This window comes from Chlamydotis macqueenii, chromosome 4, assembly GCF_036417535.1.
Source record: "Chlamydotis macqueenii isolate bChlMac1 chromosome 4, bChlMac1.mat, whole genome shotgun sequence".
Classification (NCBI taxonomy): Eukaryota; Metazoa; Chordata; class Aves; order Otidiformes; family Otididae; genus Chlamydotis; species Chlamydotis macqueenii.
Genome location: NC_141559.1, coordinates 38,512,726 through 38,539,745, shown reverse-complemented (window position 1 = coordinate 38,539,745; position 27,020 = coordinate 38,512,726).

Genomic DNA, 27,020 nt, shown 5'->3' with positions numbered 1-27,020 from the left:
TTGGTATTGCCTTTGATGTCTGCCTGGGAGAAAAAAACCCCAACTCTCTCTGCTCCCCTCCACATCCTTCCATTTTGGCAAAACCCTGTACTTTCTCCAGATAAAGAAGAAAATGTTTTGCAGAAGGGAAAAGTAATGACGTGAAGGGACTGAACTGAAAAAGTCTTTCTGATATAATTGAATAACCCTGGCTGAAATAGAAAGACAGGAATAGTTTTTGTTCATTTAATATCAAACACTTTTTACTTTTCTTCTTTTCTTCCTTTTACTTTCATTAATGGATTAGAGATGCAATTTTATAATCCTTAAGAACTAACAACAACAATTTGGTACTCTAACAACATGTCATAGTTTGATATTATCTGATTTTGTGCCATGAACTTATTACACACTAATTCAAACCTTAACCTAAGGAATGGCATCCTTATATGAATAAAAAGCAGGATAGATTACATACATCAATACATGCTGCAATCATCAATTTAATTAAAAAGTTATATTTTCCTTCTGTGTAAATTTATAAATACTCTCACTTCTCACCCAGTATTTCATTGTGAGCTGTGTTAGACTGGCTTGGGTGAATACATGCAAATGAAAAAGCTACTTTATTCTGACTGACTAACATGTCACATTAAATTAAGAAAGTGAGCTGCTGTAGAGGAAACATTAATTACATCAAGAGGAACTATGTGCTCAAACATGGAATTTGTTTGAAACTGCTCTAGGGAAAAAAAAAAAAAAGAAAAAGAGGAAAGAATCCCACCTCAAACTATATTCAGAAAGCTATAGCTGGAAGCAGGCACAGTCATGGTCAGAAATCTGCCGGTCTACTACAACAAGCTTGATATCAGTTAGATATTAGGATATTACTAAATGAATTTCATGTTGCAGTCCCCAAACTTTTTACAGTTGCTTGATTGCTAGATGTTCTGTGCATGTTGATGGCCATCTGAAAGAAATAAATACATACACATAAAAATTTACGTATGTTTGTGGTAGGGAGGGTCAACGTACTGCATCGAAATACAGCATCTATTTTATTATCTTTTTTTCTTAAGTAATATCAGAGAGTAGAGTAACAGAAGACTTTTCCCTTATTTTTGAGCCTTGTTTGAAAAATAAAACTTAGTTTAAAGGAAATATCACTGACAAAGCCATAGGTTCCTTTCAAAAGAGCCTATTCAACCCCATATCACAGCTTTACAATAAATTATCATTCAAGACTGCTATTTTTCACTGATGGTTTTAAACTTTGAACTCAACATGATAGTGGAGAACTTTACATTCAGATTCTATGATGTCCTTCATTTAGTAATATTTGTAATTTCAAGATAATTAGCCTTCTTGGTGAAACTTGATAATCAGCTTAAAATTGATTGATTCTTATGCTTTACGTGCGCTGTACACTATCACTGTTTACACCACAGCTGAATACTGTATGGAACAGGAACAAGTAGGCTTTTAGTTTATTGGTATATTTGGGGTTTTTTCCCTATATTTTATAACACAGTCAGCCATAACTCTTTGTTCTGGTTTTGTTAGTGAGGGGGGGGGGGCCTAAGGTGGCAGCTTCTGTAGGAAACTGCTAGAAGTTGCTCCCCTTTGTTCAGTGGACTCGGCTGGGCCTAGGGCGGACCCGCTGCTGGCCAAGGCCGAGCCAATTGGTAGCAGAATGTCCCGTGATAACGCCTCTGCAATAACGTATTTAAGTAGGGGAAAACAGAAAAAGAAGGAGAGAAGATGTGAAGCATCTGAGCGGGGGGCAGAGAGGGGGACGCGTCAGCCTTGTGGGCCTTGCAGGCCTCACCCTCTGGCCTCCTGCCGGGCAACAGACTGGGCCCAACTCGGCCCAGCCTGGCTGCAAGAAGTGGAGAGGAAATGAGAAGTGAATAAGATGTAAAAAGGATCCTGAGAGGCGTCTGCCAGCCTGCTGTGAGGAACGGCTGCAGACGCCAAGGTCAGTTCAGAAGGAGGGAGAGGAGTAACGCGGCTCCTGGCCAAGATTCCCCTGCGGCCCATGGTGAAGACCATGGTGGAGCAGGTTGTCCCCCTGCAGCCCATGGAGGTCCACGGAGGGGCAGAGATCCACCTGCAGCCTGTGGAGGACCCCATGCCGGAGCAGGCGGAGGCCTGAAGGAGGCTGTGGCCCGTGGAGGGCCCGCTGGGACAGCTGTTCTGGAGGGACTGCACCCCATGGAAGAGATGACCCACTCCGGAGCAGTTTCACGAAGGACTGTGGCCCGTGGGAGGGACCCCACGCTGGAGCAGAGGAGGAATGTGAGGAATTCTTCCCCTGACGATGACACAGCAGCGTAAAACAACGCGTGATGAACTGACCACGACCCCCATTCCCTTTTCCCCCCCTGTGCCGCTCGGGAGGGGAGGTAGTAGAGATCATAGAATCATAGAAGCATAGAATGGTTAGAGATAATGTTTTGCCCGTGATGGTAACTTTATGGATTTCTCCCCATCCTTATCTCAAACCTTGAGCCGTTTTTCCTTATATCATCTCCTCCTATTCTCTCGGAGGGTGGGGGGAGCGAGAGAGAGATTGCGTAGCCTGGTCCCGATCGGGGCTGAACTATGACACTCTTCTTTTAGAAATGAACATGAATATTGGAGGTCTGTATCTGTTTCATTATTCCTGTGTGCCCAATCCAGAGTGACACTGGTTCTGTTCCCTACTTGTATCTAGACAGATTCCAGTTTGTAGCTTGATACTTTGATGCTCATTTTATACAGAAGATACTGTATGATAGAGAGGCTAAGCTAAAAAGCCAAGGTGAATTTAGGAGAACTGATATGACAGATTGCATGGTTGTGTTTCAACCATTTAGGTACAGCAAATTGAAAAAAAAAGAAACCCCAAATAATTGAAACACATATCCTCTTCTTCTTGGAAAAAGTATACACACACTCATAGAAGGTAAATTGAAAACTGAGAAGTGCATCACATAGTAATGAAAGAATAATCATTCTTGGTTTACTTGGTATTTAATGATGTTCATTTCTCATAATAAATTATATGAAAGTTACTTCCTCACTATGAATTTCAAATTTAACAGACTGTGATACCCCAAACCAAAATGAATACATTAAGAAGGTTTGGAGAGGGTAGTAGAAGGGTCTAAATGCCTAAATCAGAGATAAATATCCAGAAGTTTTCTTCAGAAGGTTCCACAGTATTAAAACAGTATTTGACGAGTCTCACCTCCTCCCCCTTAATCAAACTCTTCTTTCATTCTGATAAGAACTTTAAATTCTTATCAGAATTTCATTTCAGCCAGTACAGTGGCTAACACAGACAGTGAAACACATTGTGGGGGTGGAGGGGGGTGGCAGAGCTAAAAGCTGTGTCTCTAAAATACTCTGTTGAGGTTCCATAGAGACTTGAAGTGCAAGTAGGATGCATGGATAGTGAAGCTTAGCACGTAATTTGTGATCTTTCCTTCAAAACAAGCACAGACTACAGAGATTCATAGCTAGAAACTTCAGCATGTCTGTTATATCGAACAGTATCCGAACAGCTGCTATGGCACTAAATAACACTGTGCCTGTAAGTTTACCTGGCTCACATTCTTTTATTAATCAGTGATGGATGTCTACTTCCACAGCATCATTCCCATGTCGCATATATTTAGCTTGCTAGACAGGAATATGGACAAGAATATGGAGTAATGCAGGAGTAATGCAATGACTACCCTTCCAAAAGAGCTTTCTCCCTTACTTAAAACCAGGGTGAATTTACTGCATGACCACCAGTCGTTCATTTCTAGAAAATTCACATTCACAGAGTTGGGTGTTACTTTCAGATATGTTGGCTATTTAAAATCTCATCCATGATTCTAATTTTTTTTTTTTTATCAAAAGAAAAACCAACTAGAAATATTGTGATTCAAACGCAAGCCCATGGGGTAATGATCTTTGCTCCCTTGTGAAGTTTGGTTGCTATTTAAAGAAAAGTGTCTTGATTTCAAGCAAGTTGCTGCTGTCAGGGCCATGTAAACAATATAACTCAAAAGGACCAGCATGTTATGGCCAGTGTAATGAGGAAAGACTATGATTTATAGGACATGAAGAATGAATGACTGTGTCATTTTACCAACAAATACCTGTGGAATGAAGCATGGACAAGGGACAGTACAAAAAGAGATTGAATTATTGCTCGTGTGCAGCATTTAAGGTATTTTCTCTAAAATGTTATAGTTAAAAAAGCACATTATGCTGAAAGTAGAGGTCATCAAAGCTTTACACACTAAGGTGGAATATAATTGAGCTGGAGAATTCTGTGAAGTTTGCGAGTGATTTAATGTCTTTGCTGTTCAGTCATGAGTCATAAAGGAATTTGCCAAGACTTATTTTTTACTAAAATATAATTGTTCTTTTAATAGTAAAGGTATAATATTAAACAGAGGGCCTATTTAACCAGGAAAAAAAGAAAATAAACAACCCTACGTAGCAGCCCAGAATTTCACTCTAGATGTAGAAATAACTTCTCACTCTTTTGGGGACTCTATAGACTACATTTCTTTTTCTTGTTTTTCTTTTTTTTTTTTTTTTAAATAAAGTGTCTTAAAAGTAAGTATGAACATCAGGTTTTCAGTTTATTTTCTGGCACTAGACAGTTCAGCAATGCCTGAGAAGAATTTCAAATTAGTCTCACTGCTTTGTAAAAAGAACAAATCATGTATCTGAAAAAATGTTTTATCTTTACTATTTTACACTAAAACTTGAAGCTTTTATTTAAACCTCCCCCTGACTATTATGAAATTTTAAAATTAATTTACCAAAAAATAATTCTTCAGGTAAATAATTTTGCATTAAACCAGCACAACCAGTTGAGGTTTCCTGAAAAGCCTGCATGATGCTGAGACGATGTTTTGTGCTAATTACCTCTGAAGGAATCGGTCATCTAAAATAGATTTTCAGAAGAATATTAAAAATCTTTGGAATAGATAATTTTTCTACATTCCTTAGAATTTCTCCCATTGTTCTCATTAATTTATGTGTCCCTGCTCATTGTGAATATGATGAAAAATCTTTCACAGTCCAGTATTTCTGTGAATAAATTTTCCTCTTTCAAAAACTGATATTTTTTGTTTGAGTTGAGCATTGCAAATGGAAAAAAAAAGTGCATCAGAAGAGATGTACATTTAGAATAGATTTCTGAGAAAAGGATACATTTTATACACAAAAATGACAAAAATAGCAGTTCGTAATAATTCTATGTATAGATTTTGTTATGTTGCTTTATTTTCAACATGACATTCTTTACATGTTTTTGTTCAGAGGTCATCACACAGGGTTACTAGAAGGTTAAGTTCAAAATTACTATCTGGAAGAAAGGTTATAATTTGTCTTACACCATTAGGTCTCCCGAGAAACTCCACGATTTTAATTTGTTTCCATTTTTTGCAGGTCCCTTTTAAGGTGAGCACTGAACACTCAGAACCACAAACTGACCTTGACTTTCTTTTTTCCACCTTGCTGCCCCAGATACCAGTTGGACCCTAGTGCCCAACTCATTTTGGTGTTCATCTCCTTGCTACTGTGGAGCACAATGGAATGTCCTGTTTACCAGTGTGTTCCACAATTTTATCTTATCAAACTAAAATCAACTTTTTGAAAAACAGAGAATCACAATACAAAAATGATGAATACAAATTGCAGTGAAAATCATACCTAAGAAACAAATGCAGAAAGGAACTGTAAGAGTTTGAAACATTGCAATAGGCTGTTCCATCACGTAAACTGGAAATATGCCTAAAATATTAAAATGTTGAAAAGAATCCTTAGATAGGATTAGATATATAACCAGAGCTAATGAGCAGCATCTCTAATTTCAAAATAATAGATAATATAGAAAATATAAGTATCAATCACTTCTAAAATTAGTGTAATACTAATAGCATTGTTAACATTTTCAAACTACAGAAGTATGCACACGCTTGTCGTATAATAGGAAGCAAACTCTGACTCATAACAATCTTGACTGAGCCAAAATAATGTTGAGAACTACAGTGAGATTTCAAAGCTTACCAAAGTATTTCAGCCAAAGGATGATTCCATTTCGAGTTTATGCCATGTATGATCTCTGAGTCAGTTGTTTTGCAACCAGACTCTTCATCTTAATTTTTAAAAAAATAACCTTTCCATTTCACCTTCAGAGAATCGGATTATGTTATTCCACTTTGATGCCTATTACAATTTATGTTCACATCTGTATGATTTTTATTTTTAACAGAAGCATAAGCATCTTCGTCACTGCGACAGCTAGAGACCCTAATCAAAAATGAAGAGTTCATTGTGCAGGACATTGTGAATACACAAAATTAAAAGAAAAAAACCATCCTTCTCGTAACTATTTTTGTAAATATTAAACATGAAGTTGCGGAGATAGAGCTAAGGGGAATCAAGAAGGAAAAAAAAACATGTCTATTTGTCACAGCCACTGGCCTCAGTACCCTGCCTGCTCTGCCAAATCCTCTGGGCAAAGAGCTTTGACAGGGGAACTGAAGGCAGTAACTTTTCAAACCCTTTGCCTTCTGTGCCTATTTACTGCATGCACCAGTCTGTTGCTTTATACGGAGTGAGAGAAAAAAAAAAAGAAAGCTTTTATCTGGGAGAAAAAAAAACAGGTGTATACAGGCCATGATTAGAGGCTGACCAGAGGTGACAATCAAGACTTCACTGGTGATAACTGGAAGGGGACAGACCTTGAAAGGCCTTGAAAACAGAGAAGCATCTCTAATCTGATGTTACAGAAAGCAGACAGAAGTGAAGTGCTGCATGGAGGAAATTGATATGTCAAAACCCGTGCACTAACAGGGTGTTCTGTAGATCGTATTAGAAGGTACCGAGGAGGCTTTGCTGGGTTTTGTTTTAAAGAGAGAAACTTGTATCTCTCCACTTGCACTAATCGTTTCAGTTAAGGTTTAGAAAGCAGCTTCAGATCAGTGGGATCTATTGGATCTACGGCCTTAGGGACAGAGGTGGCTGCCAGAGTTGTAGGTCTGGAAGTGGTACACAGCAGCCTGCTGCAGAAGTGACAGTGGGTGCCAGGGACCATGGAGGGAGACACTGGTGAGCTGGCAGCCCCTAGACTCTATGCTTGGAACTCAGAAAGATTTCAAAACTGCTAGACCAGCACAGGGGAAAGCTGATAGCACCTGTGCACAAGGCAAGGAGCCCAACCAAACATCAGCAGCACTGTGCCCCTCCCAGAGGCTGGGTCTCCTGGCTTTGGCTGAATTTCTACAAATGTGCAGAAGATACAACGTGCAGAATAAAAACTTGATTTTTTTTTTTTAATTCCTGCACAAGGGATTCACAAAATTCATCCTCCTGAGAAAAGATTAAAAGTTGTGTTGCTTAGCTTAAAGGAGAGGAAAGCAAGGTGGAATGAGACAGTTTTAGAAGATTTTCTAATGCCTAATGTCTATCATGGATAAAAGAAAATAAATTTCCTTCAATTCCACAAAAGAAGACTTAAATTAGATACTAGAGGAAAACTACTGAAAGGTAGGGAGACTTTTTCTCTAGGGTGCCCACTAGTGAAGGTCTTCAGCACATTAGAAACCCCTGCTAGGTAGGACAGAGATATCTCATGGGAGAGGGTGGGCTAGATGCTCTTCTGGGGTCCCTCTCTGTGCTGGGATTCTTCTTCAACCAGCCCAGTTAAAAGATCAGTAAATCTATGATTTGATTAGACAACTTTGAAAAGACATCAAGGCTTCATTTGAAGACTAAAAGGAACGGAGAACCCTATTAAAGTTTGCTCTTATCCATCTCCGCTGCTGAAAATCTCCACCTTACTTTTCATTTGAATTATTCAGGCTTTAATGTGTAGCCTTTAGTCTTTTTTTTGTTTGGTCCATCAACCAGCTTTATTTGTCATCTTGAGATATTTATAATTTAAAGCTTCGAAAGTTCGTATACACATACATATCAGAAATAATACCATCTTTAATATTAGTATTCATATTGGTATAGCAATATTTTTCTAATAGGAAATATTAAAATACTCGCAGGTTGAAAAAGTCCAGTTTCAGCATTATATCCCTAAAATCTTTTTTTTTAAATAAATTCAGCTAGCATAGAGGACTGAGAAGAAAAAAAAGATTCAGCCCTGTGATTTAAAATGCACCCAAAATCCATTTGGTATAAACAGCTTTTGCATAAACAAAGATATAATGAGCTAACTGAAGGGAAATCCTGAGGAAAAAAATACTCAAAGCATCCTTCAATAACAAGAGAAACAGGACTGCGCACAGACAACAATGCAAGTAAGGTCACATGTGGCTGTGGGAGTAGCAGCTATTCCATTAACTGAAAAGAAGAAACTCCATTTTTGCATTGGTTAAAGTGAGCAATACCAAATTAACTTTATGACGTAATGCATGCTGGAGTAGCTTTATATGGCTTCTTTTAATAATGACACAAACATATAGATACAAGGCTCTTAATATAAAGTGAAATTATTAAAGAGAGAATAACGTGGAATGACTGTGAAACTCACGTGAATGTAAGCATCTGTGACTGAACTTGGGACAAAAAGGGAGAAGAAAGTCTACTGAGAATTGTGAAGGCATCATTCAAAGAACAAGGAGGAAACAGGGAGGGAGATTGTGGATCAGGAAGAAAAAAACATATATATATTTTACTTTGGGAGGAATTCTAATTTCAGTCCTGTCTAAATACATAAGAGCATCAAGTTTTTGTTTAACCTCTCCTATATTAATGAAAAATAATATGCATAATTCAGATACACAACCAAAGGTATAAGCACAGTATTTTACATGCAAGAGGCTACATTTAGGTTTTGTCTTACTAAGTCCAGCCATCAAGTAAAAATCACTGCTATGATACAAATTAGGTGCAAAACTCTTTTGGTAAGAGGTTTCTTGTCCTTTCTTTCACTCTTAATTTCAACACTTGGGCTACTGGACTTTCCAGTATATTATAGTAGCAGAGTCTGAAGGCTTAAAATTTCCACGAAGATGGAAGACTTTCCACAGCCATAATTTGTTCTTTGACAAAAATATCACATTAGTTTTCAGAAAACAAAATATCTTAATGTTTTATTTTATTTTTCCTCTCAGAAAGGAAAGGCATAAAAAGAAAAACAGAGCTGGGAAGTAAAAGAGAAAATAATGCAAAAATAAAGACAGTTCATAAGGACAAACTGTTCCTGAATGAAAGTAACAAACAAACCAATGAAAATAAGTTATCCCTCTTCAGGACTCAGGAGAAATGGTTTAATATTTACCAAATGAAAGTTATTTCCAAGCTGTAGCTATAAGATCTGCAAATTCAGATTTCTCTCAATGTATTTGCTTTTATTTTTTTGTTTTGTATTTGTTTTCTAGAGCAACTGGAGCAGGGCTTTTCATCTCTGTGAAATGTTAAGAGATTCATCAAAAAGTTGAAATTCAGTATTTGTTTTACTGGGCACCAAAATATTGCTTTTTGCTTCTTCATAACAAAAGCTCAGAAGCTCCTAGTGAAAGGATACTTTTGATAAATATACCTCCTGTTAACTGAAAAAATATTCCTGCATCCATAATCCTGCTGGCAGACACTCATCTCTGCTTCTTACAATGTTTGTTGTTCAAGATAAATGATGTCACCTGTGATACAACTCAGCACGGCTCTGATCTTGATTAGGGTCTCCATTGTAAAGGAGGCTTTAAACAATAATACTTTGCAGATCTTACAAAATCGTGGAAATATAGTGGCCCTTGCATAAAGCCTCTGGCAGTAGTTGAAAAGTCCAGTGATCCCAAAACCCTCTGGTATAAAAAGCTGTCTGTGTAATGAGCGGAGTTGCCTCACTTCAAAAGGGAGTGAAATCAGTGCCTTGATACTTCGAGAAAGTCTCCAATGGCTGAAAATCCTCTATTGCCACATTATTCATTTCCCTCCCTAAAAAACACCCATGCAGCTGTTTCATTCACTCTGTAGAAAGCCTCTTCTCCAGATGGCGTGGGTAGTCTACCAGAGACTGACGTCAAATCAGATGCTGTTGTAGGAGGTCCAGGGCCAAGGAAAGAGTGAAAGAAAATTCAGTCTCCTCTGAAAATGTGGAATGTCCTTGTGAAAGACACAGAAGTGATTATTATTTCAGGGACATAGTTACTATTCTAGTCTGGAGCACAAAAACATCAGTGCAGGGTTACAGTGCTTAATTTTATCTTCGCTCTTGCTTTTCAAAGTTTGCATAACTACTTACTCCCATTGGGTTAGATGAACTAGAGCTGAAGTAGATTAAAATTATCTTGTGTTTCTTCAGTGTCAGTTTGTCCATGGGGATAAAGCCTTTTGGCTTCACTAGAGGTACTGGAGCCAACTCTGTGCTAACCTGTACCCTGTGCAATTGCACTGATGTCAACAAGACTAAGAAAAGCGTGTGCCTGGGAAGACAGCGACATTGATGCTGGGTTATGCAAGACTCTTGGGGAGCTTTTTCACTTGCCATAGCGCATACAGCTGGGAAGGCCATTCATTAACAGTGTTTCTTTCAGGATCCCTCTGAACTCAGGATGTCTTTTCTTTTTGGAGTGGTGAAAAAACAAGTGCACTATTATTACAGTTGTTGACACTGTCTTTTATTGGCATGAATAGAGATTATTTGGACAGCAGAAGTAAATGATGTGCAGTAAATCAATCAGGCAAAATTGGCAGAGATTATTAACTAAAAAGACAACAGTGTTTTTCATCTGAAAATAAATGTGCACAATGTTGTCGCTATTGTTTTTTGCATGGGGCGAGGCTTTTAGTGGTTTTGATTCACAAACGTGAATGGGGGAGTGTTTAATTGTGGGATGTCTTTTACAGAATATGCATTTTAAAACAACAAACATTTCTCTTGGTAAAACAAATGACAGATTCTGTAATTATTTCTTCACATAACACTGAATGCTCTAATAAGGAAGTTCTTATATTCTGCTGCAAAATATGCATCTAATGAATATCCCAGCTCCTAGACTTCAGGTCCAAATGTTCCTTAATATACTACACAGAATCCTATATTTTGTATATTAATCTAATACTGTATTTTACCATTCTTTGATACAGGGTAAGGTGGAGAACTTGCTGCAGCACTAGAACTCTACTTCCAAACTTCTCATCTTATGAAACAAGGGTGTTTGATTAACTGGAAAAGAACCTGCTGGCAATCAGGTCCATTTGTCGTTTAACAGAAAAAGCTATTGGTTTTTCCTCTTCTGGTTTCCTCTGGGTTTGAAATCTGCTTGACAAAACTTACAGGTCAGTGTAGCAGTTGAGAATACATTAATTACATAATTTTTTGGGATAGTGAGGATAAAAGTAATTTTTTTTTTCTGCACTTAAAATAGACATAGCAGAATAGTTAAATTTCACTGTAGATGAGGTCCAATGTACATGATATACCATTACATCAGTGCAGCAACCTCAGCTCAATCTTGTACCAGTCTGTTGTGGTTTAACCCCAGTCAGCAATCAAGTACCACACAGTCACTCGCTCCCGCTCCCCAGGGGATGGAGGAGAGAATCGGGAAGAAAGGAAAACTCATAGGTTGAGATAACGACAGTTTACTAGGACAGCAAAAGAAAAGATAATTTTGTGTGTGTGTATATATATAAAAATAATAATTATACTAATAATAGGTATAATAAAATATACAAAACAAATTATGCGCAATTTCTCATCATCTGACAACTTGATGGCTGATACAACCCTTCCTGAGCAGCAATCACAGAACGAAAAAACTGAAAACAATCCCAGAATGATTCCAAACAGCGAGAGAAAAGTGAGCCAGCTCACAAGCCCATCCACCCTTATATACTGAACATGACGTTTATGACATGGAATACTCTCTTTGGCCAGTTTGGATCAACTGTGCTGGCTATACCTGTCCCAACTTCCTGCACCTGCACGTTAGCGAAACCTGGGAAGCCAAAAAGTGTCTTTGGTCTTTTTAGTAACAACTCATAACATCAGTGTATTATCACCAATCTTCACATACCAAATCCCATACTGAATCCAAAACACAGCAGCTACTGAGCAGAAAATCAGCTCCATCCCATCTGAAACCAGGACACAGCTGCATACTATGGTCATTGATTCTGCTACTAGAAACAAGGAGTAACTATCTTCGTAGCTTAGCTATATCCCCAAACATAAGAAGTGATGCCACAATAAAGGCTTTATTGGCAATATATTTATTTTTTGCCAGTTGTTAACTGAGCAGTTCTTTTCACAATGCTCACCGATGTAGCTACTCTGGCAAAAGATGTTTTCACAGAGCAGATCTGAGGAGTTAACAGTATTGCTGGGAGAAGAATCCTAAGGGAACAGTGCTGTTTCCAATGTACAGAGCTAACTTATCCAGCAACAGTTTTCCTGCAGGATTTAGCAAGTTACCTTCAGAAGGTAACTCAAGGAAAAGATTTGTTTAATTATGTTTACCATCCTTAGGTAAATATATATATTATTAATGAATAAATGACCCAACTCTCATTGTATCACACTAAGCCTAAGATAAATGGTTGCTTAGGAGTCTTAATGTACTACCTCATTCAGTGACTGCTCCGTAAGATCTCTTTTAATTTTCCCCTGTAACTCAACCTGATAGCAATTCATTCTAAGCAATTTTCTTCAATCCATTTTCTGTTCTAGGAAACAAGCTTGTATAATGGTGTACTTGCTCTTTATGTCATTCAGACACTTGAAAATGTCAATCTGCTAATGTTCGTTTTTTGTCACAGATTCCTTTTTCTCTACCATTTCTAATCACCAAAAATAATTCTTTCTTGCAGCTCAGCACGTATTTAAGTACTACCTCTTTTATTCTTTTGAAACAGAAGGAATGAGCGATTAGAAACACATATTAATTATCCTTGTAGAGATGAGAGTGTAGAACCAAACATAGGCTTTACAACAGTGGATGGAATTATATTAAGAATTTTTATCACTCGTCCTTCTATTTTAAACTGTTGTCTAATATTTCCTTCTAAGTTTTACACTATAATTTAAAAAAAAGCTATTAATGACCTCCAATTTTGTATGAAGTCTAGAAAACATTGAGTCAGCCTATGATGTTGACGACCTCCTAACAGATACTTGCACAATAGACATTGATATAGATATACAATAAAGAGAAAATATCCACTTACTTCTGAAACCAAGATTCCAGTAATAATTGTCTTCTTTTCATTTCAAGGCACAGGAAAAGATTTCAAACCCAAACCTATAGAAGAGTTCTCCTTTTTCAAGATTAAAAAGTTCCTTATTTTCTTCCTCACCAAGAATTAACCCTGAAAAAATGAGTATGCAAAAAAACCTGCTCAGTAAATTTCCCTTTCTCACTATCTTCCTCAGTCAAAAAAACAACAGCACACAACTGAAAATTAAAATAATCTCAAATAAATATAGTACATAAGTCCACACTTGTTCTTAGGAGATAACTTCAAATAGATTACTACATTTAAGATATCTGAAGCTGTTCATCAAAATGAGACCTATCAGTAAGTCAAGGATATTGTGATTTCTGTTTTGCTTAGGCATGTACTACAGGAGTGGTAATCTTTGCTTTATCCTCCTCTAACACTTGCCTAGTCTTCTAAACTGCCTATAAGATTTTTTTTTTTCCCCCATTCAACCCTAACCACAACTGAATGGAGAATGCAATCAATGTGTCTTCAGACACAAGAGAAGCAGCTAAACACACCATTGTCCCACAAAATCACAACAACCCATTACTCCTGAACTCTAATTTACAGCTAGAAATTAAAAGAACAACACTGAAACAAAAACCTACACAGCAGGATTCTCACTTCTCTCACTTGAGCGTTCCCTGTTATAAAAATTAAGGCAAGGTCCTTCTAAGGTAAACTTACATGAATGAGCTTGATATCAGAACATTTACAAGGTCTTACTGGGCTGCTGCTTTTTTTTTTTTTTCTTCAGACAACGTAAATGATTTTTATAGCTTCAGAACTGCAGCTTGCCGGGCTGCTGCTGGCAGCACCAACAGAGGCCTGAAGGTCTCCGGCGTAAGCGGCGCTCTTACTCCCCGTCAGCGGATGACAGTCAACTGGCTGTGGCCCTCCAGCGTGTCTCTGCAAGGCAATTAAAAAAAAAAAAAAGTGTGGATCTTATTACAGCAAGATACTCTGTTTTTTTCAACACAGCTCAGGCTGGCACATCTGCGCCCAATGTTTATCTTCGGCCCCAGCTGGCATACCAGAAATGTTATTGCTGACCATGTTTCCTTCCTCATCCTCTTTAGACCTCTGTTTGAAATGTCAATTATGGAGTCTCTTTGAGGTTACGTATAATCTGTGTTTAGTATGTGACTGCTTTAGATTAGGAATCCCACATTCTCAGCATAATTCCTTTTTACTCAAAACCAGGCTTTGGAATAAATTCTAACGGATCTTACATTTCAGTTAAGATCAGGATGTTCATAACAGAAAAAGAGATCCTGCTTTTTACGTTCTAGACAAAGAGGGAGAAAAATTAATAGAAGCAATAAGTTTCTCTTTAAGGATATGTAATTTGATTAATAATTGATAATATACACCTAAACAGTTATGTTTTGGGCTCTTCTGAGGCTGATTCTAGAAAACAGCCACTGCTAAATACAGTTACCTGCTATACCTACTAACTAAATACAGTTACTGTTACCTACCTAGAAGGTCTTTTATATGATGCAATACAGTAAATCCTTTATTTTTGTATAGCGTTTTACAATGCCTTCACATTCTTCTTCCCTCTTTTTCTTTTTTTTTTTTTTTTATTTTTCTTATTTCGTAGGATTTCTGTCAAGTCTCTTCTGTATCAGTTTCTATTATATCATATTCTTTCATCTACCAAGGCATAGTAAAACATTTCAATATTCATTTCTTTTTGCTGAGGTCACATCCTTCACTTTCTGATTTCCCTTCCTGAAAATTTAAATGCTAGAATTTAATGTTTTCTCTGCAAGAAGCCTCTGGATGGCATCTTGTCCAAAGTCCTACTCAAAGCAGAGACATCTTAAAAGCTAACTTAAAGTTCTGTTAGTAATTTTTGCCACATACTTCCCAGATTATTTGAACAAATACACCACTGGACTAATAACTGAATGAATGACTTCTACAGAAGACAGATAACTACATTTAAAAGGAAGAGATAATACAACCTCAACAACACCTTGCTAAAATTTTAAGCTAGATTCACCTATATAGAAAGACATGTAATTGTGTCTATTTCTTTGAAAAGATTCTAGTGGTTTTATAATTTAATTGTCTATTAATCCACTAGAGTACATAACCATTAATATAAGAAGATATATTTATTGTGAAAGAAAATCTGAAAGCATATGCAGTGTAATACAGATAAGAGGATAAAAAGGGATAAAATGCTGTGGTTTTTTTTTTTAATGGGGGCCATCTTACATATAGGAAGTATTGTAATGAAGAACGTATGGGTACAAATATTTCCAGGAAAAAAAATCCCTTTTTTTTTTTTCCCCTCTGTATTTAGCATGAAAATATCCAGAAAAACCTATTGTTCATAGTGAATTATGTTCCTTTACATTAACAGATGTTCTTAACTCTGGAAAGGATTGGCCCTGTAAGTTACCTGAATTAGTGTCCCATTTAGTTTGATCTAATTACTACCTCCTGTACTATGATATTCCTTTAAGTTCTTTGGGAGAATGTCACAATATTAACCTGGACTAATGAAGCTCCTGAAATTAGAACTCCATTAGAGGAAAGGTTAAAAAAAACAAACCACCACACAGCATATCTTTGTCACAGTATTTTTCAGTCCACATGTAAGGAACTTACCAGTCACAACTTGCCCTCAACTTCATGTGTTCTCACCTGTCAGGAAAAGACATCTATACTAGCCCTTAAAAGACAACATTTCAGAATTTCTTCAGAAATATTTCAGAAATATTCAGAAAAACACATCAGATGCTTGATGAGTTGCTAGATGTAAAAGGTTTATTCCTTGATATTAACATGTCCATCATCAGTTAAGAATTTACAGGCTCAAAATATTTGGAAAGACTTTGTAATGTTGAAAATGACACAGTAAATAAAATTTATATCTATCTGTATTTTTTTGTAGGGCTGACAAAATTAGTAAGATGAAAGTCAAAGCTGGCATTTTGATAGCTGGTAATAGGATGAATTGGAGATTTTATGTCCAAAAAGTTCCAGTATGTTAAAAGAGTGGGTTCAGGAAGAGCCAGTCACAAACCATATTCCCCAATGAATAAAGATTCCGTCCTGAAGAGGTTCTCATTAGCTTCTTACAGCACTTAAAAATTATTATTAGTTGGTTTTGGTTTTTTGTTTTTTTTTTTTTAATATGTCATTATGGTTCATATCTTCTCTGTAAGGAGAACTCTATCTTAATCCCCTTTTAGTATTATTTTACGTTACAAAATAAGATAATTATAATGAAAACAGGCACTATTAATGGTTTTACTGTGTGAAAAGGCTGACTAATTTACAAAGCATTTTATTCATTCTCTTGTACGTTTCCATTTGGCATTATTGCTTTCCAATTATTTCCTTTTCATTGAACAGCTTCTTTAAAAAAAAAAAAAATGTTCCCTGATGCATTTTCTCTTGGTTGGAATGTCTCCTTTCCCTTTCTGTGAACTGATAGAAATCCATAAACTGACATTTTAAAATGAACTTTTAGCTTTTTAAGCAACTTTATTGCATTCTTATGTTGCTTTCTGTCCAAGGTTTCTAAGTATGATTATCATCTAAAGTAAAATAACTTACTTCCTATGCACTTCTTAAATGGCTCAATTCAAATTTAATAGAGGATGTTAATGTGCAGATTTTTAAAATGAGACCAGTCAGTGAGTGGTGTCAGAAGGAGCACAAGTTAAAAAAAAGGAGCAACTTGTTTCCTGAGCATCCCTTCTAACCTTAAAAAAAAAAAAAAAAAAATTGTAGAAATGACACTATCCTTAAATGTCTGATATTATTTCAGTCTTTCAGGATTTTCAAGTCCATGAATAAAACAACACTTAAAAGAGTTTCAGTTCCATTTTTCAATAATAGGTAACCTGATTGCATTATGTATCTGAGGAACATATAATAGATAAGAGAATGAAAATTAATGTAAACCTTAATGATGCATAGAAAGTGCAATGTCAGCTGAAAATAACTCTTTACTCTTGTGTGTTAGGAGTAACTAATTGATTCTGTACACTTATTTATCCAATAAATTATATATTCATTGTGGTATTAATCCAAATTTGCTACTAAAACCAGGAGCACTCAATTAAAATTTTATGGTAACAGATTTCTGTGCTATATGCATTTTCTTTGTTGGAAGCCATCAAGGTGCTTTGGGAGGAATGGGAAATGTAGTGGAATACCCCTAAGCTATGGATCAAAACAGCACATTCCTGCAAACTCTTGAAGGACAAACCCATTTTACTCTTTCACGATGAGCTGGACCACCGGGAATGACAGACAGAACCCTCTGAACAATTACTTTCATTTGACAGCTTTTTTGTTTGTATACTCTAGGTGCGGACCAAGACCCAACTGCAGGAGCAGCTGCTCATCAAAACCAGAAATATACTGTCATTTCTCCTAGTCAGCTTGCCATCTAGGTAGCAGATGACACATAATACAAAGAACGCACATGGGACAATAACAAGAGGCAGTGAACACTACATGTCAGTTAAATAACTAATGCGTTATTTTGCAGTATACATCAAGAACGAGCAGAGTGTTTGACTCATGATAAGGTAGTTTGATGGATGGCAACAAGGTGCTTTTTTCCTTCCTCATGAGAGGTACAGCCTGGGAGACGCATGAAAATATCATAAAATACTGTAAAAGTGAACAACTGAAAATGATATCATTCTTCAGTGAAAGGCAATAGATATTTAATTAGAGGAGGACAGACTGTTTAGGGCCTTGAACAGAAACACAAATTTCTCACTTACGAACTGATCAGGTTTTTCATCAAATTGGTTAGGAGCAACCCAAAACTTTATTTATAAAAGACTAAGGACAAGGAGATTGCAAAAAGTCAAGATGGTCTGCACAGTTTTAGCTGGATGTGTGGATAAAATATTACACAGAAACTATCTACAGAATTTAGATGTGATTTGTATGTGAGGACCTACACTGGTATCAGAAAAAAACCAAATGGTCTGCAGTCCTGACTGACAAGTAATGACTGAGGAAGGTGAGATTTGGGTGGAAAAATTTAAGACCATTGATACAACAGGTGTGAATTTGAGATGATGCCGCAGTGACAAGATGGGAGTGGCAGATGTATGATTCACACTCCTAGAGGCAATTGTTGAGATGAGCAATGGGTGAGAAAGAAATTTTACAAAGACAAAAAGATCCAGGACAGAGCCATGTGAGACCCCACAAAACAGAACTGCTGTAATAGATGCTGAAGGAGTGATTACAAATAGATCCAAGAGGGAAAGCTGCAGAAGGCCAGGGGATTGAGGATAAAGTCATTGCAGGCAGAAGAGGACGCAGAGTTCTTAACGTACCAGGGCATTTGCACGAAAGCAGTCATTGAAGACTTTGGCAAGAACAGTCTCAAAAAAATACAAGACATAGGTGCTGGATTAGCAACAGACTGAATGAGAATAAAGAAACTCTGTTATACAAGCTTGGACATGATACCTGTGGTATACCCACGACACCTATTTTTCTCACTTCTTTAGACAAGATGTATTCAAAGGGGGGGAAGGAACCTAGGAGCAGGAAGAGGTTAAGGAAAATCAGAAAGAAAACAAGAAAAGTAAAAATGAGAAATTGGTAATTAATGCAGAATGATCATGGTGTGTTGAAAGAAGAAAATGAGATCAGATAAGACTGTTTCTTACACACATCACAAAAGGGGCTGTTCACAAAATGGAAGAAACCTCAAAGGACAGGAACAGCCAGGCTATCCTTCTCCTGGAAGAAACCAAGATCCTGTGCAGATAGAGAAAGAGAGAAGAGGGATTTTTGAACATTTAAACAGTAAACTGGATTATAAACATGAATACAATTAACATGGAGAAGTTCAGCTGGGAGCCTGGCAAGCCTGGAGCCTGCATTGACAGATGTGAACTAGGAGAAATCAGCACCAGGAGAAAATTTCCAGAGACGTTTTGCATACTGAACTGGGAAACCCCCAAATCCAGATGTGCCAACTGAGAAGAAAAGAGAGGTAAAAAGATGAAGAGGAGTAAACTCAAGGAAATTCACAGCCTCTGCAAAAGCAGAAAAGACAAAGACTTTCTGAGGCACCATCAATACTGATAATGGGTGCCTGATGCAGAGGAGGGCCCTTGGGGTGGTGGCAAAAGAGAACAAGGGACAACTGGAAGTGGAAAACTGCATTAGTCCACCTCCCTTTCTCCTGCCCAACTACAGCAACTTCAACGAGGATCCTATCTTAATACCGCACGTGCACAATGTTAATGAAGCTTTCCAAAAGGAAAAGGAAAAAATGGGAAGAGGAAGATGCAGGGGAAGGGGGAAAAGGGAAAGGGAAAGTGTAGTAAAATAAGGTAGCTAAATAGGGATAAACAAGCCTGGTTATTTTGCCAGTTTTCAAATTAATAAGATTGGAATAAAAAGCCCCAATTACAAGCCAAATGGCCTAATATCTTCTCTAATATCCTTTTTATAGATGTACAGTTTAACAAAAAATGACTGCAGTTAGCCTGAGATGTTTAATATTGTCACATTTGTGTTATTTTCCTCTCTGTATGCACAAAGGTAGTTTTCTTTATTTTATTTCTCTTGTGTGGGGTATTGTCTGAACATACCACTAATAGTACTATCATCCAGTTTGCTCCTTCAGTCATACATAGGTAGATGTATTGGATACATTGCCAGGTCCTTTGCCAGGTACAATTCTGTTTAACGCTGTTACTGGAGGGAGAATGGCTGTGACAGAGGGAAATGCTGCAAAATTAACTAATCACACCCTCTTTGGTCTGTAATCCCAAGGGGGTCAGATACACTGTGCTTCACTCTGTCGGCTCTCAACTGTGTAGATCTTTTGTGACACTGAGTCTGGTTAAAATTATTTTGACATTGGTTTTACCAAACACCATACTTTGCCATGGTTATTTCAATTTTATGCCTTCTCTTAATTTCATGGATTTTTATTAGTATATTCTGAGATAAGGTGACTTAAAATCTCTATATATGTACACATACACAGGGAAAAAAATCCATGGAAATTTGTCTTGATAAATTAAATAAACCTTTCTGTTTGTTTCTCTCTTAAATTTAGCTACCAGACTTTTGAAAAACTATGGGTAATTTTATCTTTTTATAGACAAAACCTTAGCTGAGTTTTATAGCTGTTCTTCAATCTCATCTTCTCTCAAGGACTTTGATATTGAGGGGTGGCAGTGTCACTTATGCATCTAAAACATTTCCAAACTCTTTCCTCTTAATGCATGTGTGTGTGTCCCTTCCATTTCTCAGGCACTAGACACTTTAGATTTAGTTTAAATAAGTGTGTTTTCATCTGAGATCTGATCTGATGAGATCTGAAATACTTTTTTAGTTCCCATTACAGACTCACATAGATTTAAAAGAAGGGTGGCCACACCATAAGTACTATAGGTACCTTCTTAAAAGAGCTGAATCCCACTGTAAAATACCGAATTCCCTCTGCTAAGTGTCATGGCTGCCTTATCTGACCTGTATCAGAACATAGTACAAGTGAAATAAAATGAATAGGCTCATGCTGTCATAACATCCATCAAAGATATCTTTGTAGAGTTCATGTCATACTCAGGTCTACAGTCAGACTGATTAAGAAAATTTGAGGCCTTATCTTCTTCTCCTCAGTAACCTTTCTAAAAATAGGGGAAAAGTGTGACAACCCTCAACATGAATAGATTATTTAAATTGCTACTCTGTGGAAATGCCAAATGCCCAAACACCACTATGAAGTTTATGCAGTGTTGGAAATTTTCATCCTGGCACAATGAGTAATGGCAGGCATGGATTAAAAAAAAAAAAAAACCATTTTCCCCTGGCAATTTGCCCTGTACCCAACAAACACCAATCACCTCATCCCCCTCTACAAGAAATGAAATACTCTGGAACTCATCTTGTCTCTATGTTGAAGTTCTTTATGGGCTAAGACCTCTGATATCAGTTATATATTCATAGTGTTTGTTTATAGGGTATTTTATAAAGTCATAAAAGAGAATGTGTGTACTGTGGCAGAGTTGCCAAATTTTACTCTGACAGCTAATGCGCTGCAGTGTAATCCATAACTCACTTGTGGAAGAGGCTTAAAATGAGAGAAAAAAAAATCTCTGCAGCTTAGTATAAAGTTTCCTAAGATTAGAGTTTTATGAGACTAGAAATTCAAATTGCACATCTTCTAACTGCTATTTAAATTTCCAAGCCATTCATCACATATGTTATTTAGAAAGTCCACAGGACATAATTTAAAATAGTTTTAAAGAGCAATTCTCTTATTTTTCATTAAGTTCCATGTGATCCTTTAATCTTTCCTCCAAAAATCCACTCCACTGGGCAGAAGTAGTATTTGTTGGAGACAAGAAATGTCATACTTTCAAGAAACAGGAGCTGGCATTTTATTGTCAAAAACAAATGCCTGCTAGTGGTGCAGCACTGCATTAGAGTGGGGAAGATTTCATGAGTGGTACCATTCTGGTGCTCAATGGCATGAGAAAAAAGACGCAAGCCTGAAATACAAGGATTGTTAATTGCAAGACAGCAGTAACCCGGGTTTGCATTTAAGACATAGGATACAATCCTCTGCCACAAATCCCTTCCTCCCCACACACTTTCTCTTCATCTTAGTGATAAAAAGCATCAGTCAGGACTAAAGCAACAAGCCAGAGTGCCCTGGTCAATCCTGCGTTGTTGCAGGTAATAGATAACCACAGAGAAAAATATACCCCAGAAAATCCAAAGCTTTTGAAACTTATCTCTCATTATAGAGATACCAGCATATGAAAAGGCAGAGTCTGTTATTTGACATAGAGTAGCCAGGACAAGGCTTTGAACAGTATATATATCCTTTTCATTCACATGCAGGTGACAAGCTGACAAGTCAATACCGCTGCGAGGACTTCCAGCTAAAAATCTTGCTGTTTAATATCTCTGAATATGTTTCTCACCTTCAAAAGCCCCAGGGGCCTTCCTGCAATCAGAGGCAGAGGTGTCTGCACAGAGGTGACACTGAAAGGCAAAGACAAGGACTGGATACACAGTTTTTCTTAGCAAGAAACATGCATTTCTTATTGTGCTCCTCACCTGTGAAAGACACGTAGTATAGATAAAAGGAAAATGGTAGTTAAGAGAAATGGTTTTCTGTGAATGCCAAAATGAGGACTTTTTTGAATTGTTATTGTGCATGTAAATCATTGAATGATCTACATTTTCCTTATTAGTGGGTGAGAAGCCACACTGAGTACACCTGCAGTTACCATTAACCAGTGGCAGGCATTTCTGAAAGTCTAGCGCCAGGAGGTGTGCATGGCAATTTGAATATCAGAGCCAACACCGGCGATTTATGGGCTAATTTACACATCAGGTGGTAGGCAAAAGAGATCTCAGTTGTCCTTAGATACTTCACAAGAAAGCTGTGCTGAGCTGGTGCTGTTGGAGAAAGCTTTCACAGCTGGTGGGGCAATGCAGAAGTCCAGGTTTCATTTCACTTAAGAATGGTGTAAATCAGAGGAAACTCATTCCAAGAAGAAGAATGTACACAGTTGTGCCATAGGCATATGGAAGAGTCAGACCAAGTCCAGCAACAAGGCCAGTGTGACATTGTCTGCCAGATTCAGTTATCAATAATCTGCAAATCAGTGCACTGCACAGAAAATGAACTAAATATAGAGGTTATTGTTTGGCTTCAGTTTAAAAATAAATAGGGAGAAAAAAATAAAACCAAGAAAGCTACTTAAATTCAGGTTATATGAAACATGCAAAGTGATGTCTTAAATGGCAGCAACTTTTCTTCCACCGTCATTTCAGAAAAACGAAGTGACTCAGAAGCAAAATGTATTTAATGTAGCCATATAGCCTTAAGAATAAGAAATACAATGCTCTAAAGATGTCCATATGAAGACTGTCTTATAAAATGGTCTTAAAATCAAATAAATTACTTGCTATGTCCATATTTTCTTACTGTTTCACTTGACAAATTTAATTTTTAAATGTTTTAAGCGTACTACTGTTTCTGTGTATAGTGGAGGTTTTGAAGACTGAAGCAGCTAGCACCCAGATTTCTAATAATAGAATTCAAGATTTTGAGTGACAGGAAAACTTTCTTTTATTAAAATATATTGTGTGTCCCTGTATTTTGCGTGTTATTATTCCTTGTCTTTAAGCATGGGCTGTTTCGAACAAAATATTAGATCATGATAACAATAATTTAATTTTAGACTCCACAGTTAAAAACAAAAGGAGGAACTCAATACATTCATCTAATTCATATCACATAATACTCTCCCTTGAAGAACTGCTTTTATGTAGATTTCTGCCAACTTTCACCATTGAAAACCTACTTTTAAATTCCTGTCAGGTGCTTTCTGCTTCAAGGGCTCCAGTGTGTGGGTGGCTGTTTTTCTTGTATGTGCCACGATGAGTCTCCTCCTCAGAGAGCTGGGGGACGAGGGAGGGGGGAGTGTTTTTCCTCTTTTCGTTTCGCATCACATTTGTAAAACGAGAGACAAAATGTCCTACCTCCTGAAAAACCTGTCCTGGAAAATTTTAATGTTCCACAAAAAAAATATCGATCTAGTTTGTGTGCTGGTATTTAATACCATATAACTCATCTGCTATTAATGGCTTGGTAATTTAGATCATTGCCTACAAATCTGTAATCTGGACCTGTTTATACATTTCCTTGTTCTAGGCAAGTTGAAGAATGTAATTTGCTTTTATCTACCTGGAGATCACAAGGTAATGTTCTCTGGTTTTGGCTTTAAATGGAATAGAAAAGACTCCACATTTTAAAGAACCTGTTGACAAACAGGAAGTTTATAAAACCAGATCACACATAATTTTCTAAATTACATATGTTGTTGCCTTTTTATTGATTTTATCTTGGCTTCATGACAGATTAAATGTCCTCGTAACACACTGTACAAATTCCACTTGGCAGAATTTCCTGTAATAACATACCCTTTAAGGGGAGAAATCTTTCTCTCTAAAGGAGTGTGCAATAGAAGATGTCCAACTGGAAATTTTTTTAAAATTTCCCTTGCAAGACAAGGGACCAGCCAGACCCACTTCAAGTTCATGAGCTGTGCACGCACACAGGCTCTGAGCAGGGAGTCGCATTGGGGTGTCCTGCCAGTGACATGGGTGCAGCCACCCTCCTCTGCAGTTCCAGGAGCAGCCCTGTGCTCCCTTTGCTCTGAATAAGGTTATGAGGTGCCTCCATCTGCCGCTGCTCCTCTGATCCTCACCATGTCATTCTGTTTAATTTGATTGGCCGTTAGTGAGAGAGCCTAACACTTTTAATTTGTTTCATGCATAGCATTTGCTGCAAGAATTAGGTTTGTTGCATGATGTGGGATATCACATCACAATAATAACCAACTTAGAATGACATTTTCTTCTGGCTTACAGTGCTAGAAAAAGTACTCGTATTACTGTTCGCAATGTTGTTTTATCACTGTCTTAATGAATGCTTTCCTACACGTGTTTTCTATCACGACATCCTACGTTTCAAGCTAACAAGTTAATGCTGTAGAAGAAAAATTAGTCTCAAAAATGTCAAATGCAAAAAGGCAAAAATCACATACTTTGTCAGTTCTTCTGGTTCACAAACCAAAGCTATCCCAAGTCAACTGTGCTCCCACCTTTGCCTCTGCTGACTCTGCACAGTGGGTGTTTGTTCATCAAAATGGTTCCTGTCGAGTGCTGTTGAGAGCTGCCTGGGTGTGAAGAGCTGCTAACACAGCAGAGGGTAGATGCACCATTCCCTTCTGCTTGTAACAGCTCGGAGGTGAATTTTGGGTCATCAGTTTTGAAAACATGGAGGCTTTGAACTGGCCACCGACATAGGTAACTGACCACTGCTGTCAATGGAATGTAGTCTACTTAGGCCAGCGCATCTGTGTCTTCTTCCTACTGCATTTCACCCCACTGCTGTGTTCGTCGGTCCGGCCGGCTCCTTCTCCAGCCACGTCCTGGCTGAAGGCTGCTTGCAGCACCTTCCTTCCTCCTTCCCACCATCCAAGCTGCCCTCCTGGTTTTACCAGGCAGCATGTTCTCTAAGCCAGGCCTGACTTACTTATGTTTTAACTCCAGAATTGATTTAAAGTCAGGTCCAACTGTGCAATTTGTTGTTTGTTTGTGGCATGCTTTTGAATGCCTAGCTTGCTCTTGAAAATCATGAGAAACAGTCCTTACTTATGGTCTCTTTTCTCTAACGAGCACTGAAAAGATGTTGAAAAACCCCATGGGTTAGTTACAAGAAGCTGGGGCAGCAATACGTGTACTTTCATATGGCTGGCTGGAGAGTTGGAGACATTCTTCTCCTAATTAAGGAATATAAACTCTGCTACCTTAATTACAGCAAGGAGTAAACTACACCAACATAAGCACCTTCATACTGATATAACTGTGTCCACTTGAGGGGCTGCATTAATATCATTAGACAAAGAAGGAAAAAAAAATAAATCAGACACTCTGACAAAATATGTTGGTGCATAATCCTTCTGTAAATGGAGCCTCAGACTCATTCTTTCCAAACAGCCGCCTCTGTGCCTCTGCCTGATGCAAACCGCAGCCTGTCAGTGGGTGTATTGGGCTCCCCGAGGTAACACCTGTGAAGTGTGAGCAAGGGTACTGGTGAATGCACATGCCCAAGTGGCCTGAGGATTGTGGTCCCCAGGGTAAGCCAAAAGAAACAAGGGGACTTTTTCTTTTGGGCAGCACTTAGCTCTGCTGCTGTCCAGGACTAACTAGGGAATGTACAAAACAGGGAGCGACAATGAGACGGATATTAGCAAGCCTATCTTGAAGTTAGTGTAAGGATCTCACTGGGGTAAATGAAATATTTGGTTCTTCATCCTGCTGTACTGAGGCTGTGGTTAGGGCTCAGCTTCAGCCAAGCAATGCTGCCCTCCTCCCGTGGGAGCCACCACGTGAGCCCCAGTCCTGCATGCACCCCTTTCACTGCAGGACAGAAACTGCCCAGCATGGACACAGTCAAACTCGGGCATCATCTGCACTTGCTGCTGGTCGGAGGCCCAGCAGGAGAACACTCCTCCCCGCTCAGAGATCTTGGCCATGGAGAAGAGATGGCTGTGAGGATCATTTTCCCCAGAGGTAATGCCATTCAGGTTGGGGGGAATCAGGCACTTCCTTGCGCAGATGCTGAGAGGGGGGCAGCAGCACCTCCTTGGGGTGTCGGGGGATGCTAACAGCTTTAGTGCTCTCCTGCACTACAGTTTAATACAAAACCAAGTGGCAGCCAGCTGCTTTTGTGTCTTCTCAGGCACAGAGGAGAGCTGCACAGGATAGAGCCAGCTGACCACTGAGTCACAGGCTGGGCTGACCGCGACAGCTCAAGGGATGCACCAAGGACAACCTCTCATTAGGCTCAGCTCCCACCCCTCTGCTGCGCTCCCGAGTAGCTGCAGGACAAGGACAAGAGGAGCCCCCTCCCTTTCTAATAGCATAGGGAGGCCTTGAGCAACTCCAGACACACTCCTGTTCAGCATATCAAAGAATTACACCTGCGGGGTGCCTGACATCCCAAACCTGATTTTAACTGATGTCTGCCTCTGCATTTGTGGCACTGATACTCTGGGAAGGATATTTCTTCCCAGCTAGAAAGGTGGCAGACAGTCTTCTGCTAGGGATTTTAACACCTACCTTGCTTTTCTCTCCTGTTTTAATTTATTTTTCAAATGTTACTGCTATAACAGCATGATATTGTGCCTCAGTATGTTTTGAGATTTGTCTGAAAAGTAGGTTATGAGGTGAATTGTATATTATAAGAGTTTTCTTTGGTTATTCTCAATTGATGATAC